Source organism: Arachis ipaensis, chromosome B08 (assembly GCF_000816755.2).
Source record: "Arachis ipaensis cultivar K30076 chromosome B08, Araip1.1, whole genome shotgun sequence".
NCBI classification, from domain to species: Eukaryota; Viridiplantae; Streptophyta; class Magnoliopsida; order Fabales; family Fabaceae; genus Arachis; species Arachis ipaensis.
The window spans coordinates 53930478-53934561 of NC_029792.2; the positions used below are offsets into that span (position 1 = coordinate 53930478).

The 4084-nt window shown below is 35.9% G+C and overlaps 1 long non-coding RNA gene across 1 annotated transcript in view; it reads left to right on the top strand.

The window, feature by feature from the left end:
* The window catches only part of LOC110265520, an 8377-nt gene extending 5043 nt beyond the window's left edge, over nt 1-3334 (top strand). Inside the window, exon 3 of the long non-coding RNA XR_002351663.1 lies at nt 3324-3334. This is a non-coding gene — a long non-coding RNA (uncharacterized LOC110265520). The remainder of the gene's footprint in view (nt 1-3323) is intronic.

Genomic DNA, 4084 nt, shown 5'->3' on the forward strand with positions numbered 1-4084 from the left:
ATGCTGGCCTTAGGTTGGTTATTTAACCACCTCTTAGCTTGGTCTTTTACAGCAAATGGAAACAGTAATAATCTGTAGACATCCTGATTTACTTCCTTATCATGTACTGTGTCAGCAATCTGTAAAAACTGTGCCAGAAACTCTGTAGGTTCTTCTTGTGGAAGACCAGAATACTGGCAACTTTGCTGCACCATGATAATGAGCTGAGGATTCAACTCAAAGCTACTGACTCCAATGGAGGGTATGCAGATACTGCTCCCATATGAAGCAGTAGATAGGTTAGCATATGACCCTAGAGTCCTCCTGGACTGTTCATTTCCGCTTAGGTCCATGATGGAGAAAGGGAGATGATGTAAAATAGAAGAAAAATATTTTTATTTATTTAATTATTTATTTATTTTGAAAACAAAATAAATTAAAATCAATAAAAATGGGTGAAGATTTTCGAAAAAAAAAGAGGAGAGAGAGAGTGGTTAGGAAATTTTGAAAAGGATATGATGATTTTTGAAAAAGGATTTAAATTTTGAAATAAAAATCTGAATTTTAAAGGTAAATTTCGAAAATTTGCTTTAAAATAGAGAGAGAAGATATTTTTGAATTTAAAGAGGAGAGAGAAAAACAATAAGGTAGCACAAGATTTAAAATTTTTTTAGATCTAATGCTCCTTGTTTTTGAAAATTTTGGAGGGAAAACACCAAGGAACACCAAACTTAAAAATTTTAAGATCAAGACACAAGGAAAACTCAAGAACACTTTGAAGACTCACAAGAGCATAAGAACATGAAGAAAGAACACCAAACTTAAAATTTTTAGAAAACCAAACTAAAATTTTCGAAAAACAAAGAAAAATCAATAAGAAAACACCAAACTTAAAGTTTGGCACAAGATTTATTCAAAGAAAAATTATTTTTGAAAAAGATTTTAAAAATAGGATAGCCAATTACTAAGAACATAAGCACCACGCTCTAGCTAATTGAGCTATAAATTTAAAGTGTTTTAACAAGGTATAAATAATAAAAGACTCTAAACAAAAAAGAAAAATTTTTCCTAATCTAAGCAACAAAATAAACCGTCAGTTGTCCAAACTCGAACAATCCCCGGCAACGGCGCCAAAAACTTGGTGCACGAAATTGTAAATCACACTTTTTACAACTCGTACCACTAACCAGCAAGTGAACTGGGTCGTCCAAGTAATACCTTACGTGAGTAAGGGTCGATCCCACGGAGATTGTTGGCTTGAAGCAATCTATGGTTATCTTATAACTCTTAGTCAGGAAAACAATAAAATAATTCACTTATCAAATTTGATTGCAAGGAATAAAAGGGGAGAACACAAATTATACTTGTATGCAATGATGGAGAGTATGTTGGAGTTTTGGAGATGCTTTGTCTTCTGGTCAGGCACGCGTTCGTGGAGGAATGATGATGATTGTCACGTTCATCACATTCATATTGAAGTGCAAATGGATATCTTAGATAGGAACACGCATGTTTGAATGGAAAACAGAAATACTTGCATTAATTCATCGAGACACAGCAGAGCTCCTCACCCCCAACAATGGAGTTTAGAGACTCATGCCGTCAAAAGGTACAAATTTCAGATCTAAAATGTCATGAGATACAAGACAAGTCTCTAAAAGTTGTTTAAATACTAGACTAGTAAACTAGGTTTACAGAAAATGAGTAAACTAAGATGGATAGTGCAGAAATCCACTTCTGGGGCCCACTTGGTGTGTGCTGGGGCTGAGACTTAAGCTAATCACGCGTATAGGGCTGTTTTTGGGCGTTCAACTTGTTTCTGGCGCTGGACGCCAGACTACAACATGGAACTGGCGTTGAATGCCAGTTTCGTCATCTATCCTTGAGCAAAGTATGGACTATTATATACTGCTGGAAATCCCTGGATGTCTACTTTCCAACGCAATTGGAAGCGCGCCATTTGGAGTCCTGTAGCTCCAGAAAATCCATTCCGAGTGCAGGGAGGTCAGAATCCAACAGCATCAGCAGTCCTTTTTCAGCCTGAATCAGATTTCTGCTCAGCTCCCTCAATTTCAGCCATAAAATACCTGAAATTACAGAAAAACACACAAACTCATAGTAAAGTCCAGAAATATGAATTTTGCCTAGAAACTACTGAAAATAAACTAAAAACTAACTAAAACACACTAAAAACTATATGAAATTAACCCCAAAAAGCGTATAAAATATCCGCTCATCAATATGCATTGAAGCTGTCGTCCAATGACTACGTTGAGCTCAAATAGAATGGAATGGTTGTCAGGAATGCGTTCATAGATTCGAGAATAATGATGATTGTCACGGATCATCATCTTCTCCGGATTGAAGTACGAATGAGTATCTTAGAATAGAATCAAGCGTGATTGAATGGAAAACAGTAGTAATTGCATTGAAACACAGCAGTGCTCCTCACCCCCACCATGGGGTTTAGAGACTCATGCCGTCAAAGGTACAATATAAAATTTAAAAATGTCATAAGTTGTAAAATGAATCTCTAAAAGTAGTTTTTATACTAAACTAGTAACTTAGGTTTACAGAAAATGAGTAACTAAGTACAGATAGTGCAGAATTCCACTTCTGGGACCCACTTGGTGTCTGCCTGGGCTGAGCTTTCAAGATTTCACGTTCATATGCCCAAAGTAGGCATTAAACGCCACCCTGGGTGCCAGAATGGGCGTTTAACGCCGAAAAAGGTGCCAGTTCTGGCGTTTTACGCTAGAAAGTTTTAGGCTGAATTTGGATGCCGGTTTGGGCCATCAAATCTCAGACAAAGTATGGACTATTATATATTTCTTGAAAGCCCAACATTTCTACTTTCCAACGCAACTGAGAGCGCACCAATTGGGCTTCTGTATCTCCAGAAAATCCACTTTGAGTGTAGGAGGGTCAGAATCCAATAGCATCTGCAGTCCTTTTTCAGCCTCTGAATCAGAATATGTAGAAATAATAAAAAGGTGAATAAAACATACTAAAAACTAATAAAAATATAATAAAAAGTGAATAAAACATACTAAAAACTATGTAGAAATAATGCCAAAAAGGGTATAAATTATCCGCACATCACAACACCAAACTTAAATTGTTGCTTGTCCCCAAGCAACTAAAAACTAAATAGGAAAAAAAAGAAGAGAATGTACAATAAATTTTAAATATCAATGAAGCTCAGTTCCAATTAGATGAGCGGGACTTATAGCCTTTTTGCTTCTGAATAGTTTTGACATCTCATTTTATCCTTTGAAGTTCAAAATGATTGGCATCTATAGGAACTCAGAATTCAGATAGTGTTATTGATTCTCCTAGTTCAGTATGTTGATTCTTGGACACAGTTACTTTATGAGTCTTGGCCGTGACCCTAAGCACTTTATTTTCCAGTATTACCACCGGATACATAAATGCCACAGACACATAACTGGGTGAACCTTTTCAGATTGTGACTCAGCTTTGCTAGAGTCCCCAGTTAGAGGTGCCCAGAGCTCTTAAGCACACTCTTTTTGCTTTGGACCACGACTTTAACTGCTCAGTCTCAAGCTCTTCACTTGACACCTTCACGCCACAAGCACATGGTTAGGGACAGCTTGATTTAGCCGCTTAGGCCAGGATTTTATTCCTTTGGGCCCTCCTATCCATTAATGCTCAAAGCCTTGGATCCTTTTTACCCTTGCCTTTTGGTTTAAAGGGCTATTGGCTTTTTCTGCTTGCTTTTTCTTTTTCTTTCTTTTTTTTATTTTTTTTGCCAATATTTTTTTTTTCGCAAGCTTTTGTTTTTCACTGCTTTTTCTTGCTTCAAGAATCAATTTTATGATTTTTCAGATTATCAATAACATTTCTCCTTTTTCATTATTCTTTCAAGAGCCAACAATTTTAACATTCATAAACAACAATATCAAAAATATGCACTGTTCAAGCATTCATTCAGAGAACAAAAAGTATTGCCACCACATCAAAATAATTAGATTATTTTCAAGATAGAATTCGAAATTCATGTACTTCTTTTTCTTTTTCAGAAAACATTTTTCATTTAAGAAAGGTGAAGGATTCATAGGACATTCATAGCTTTAAGACATAG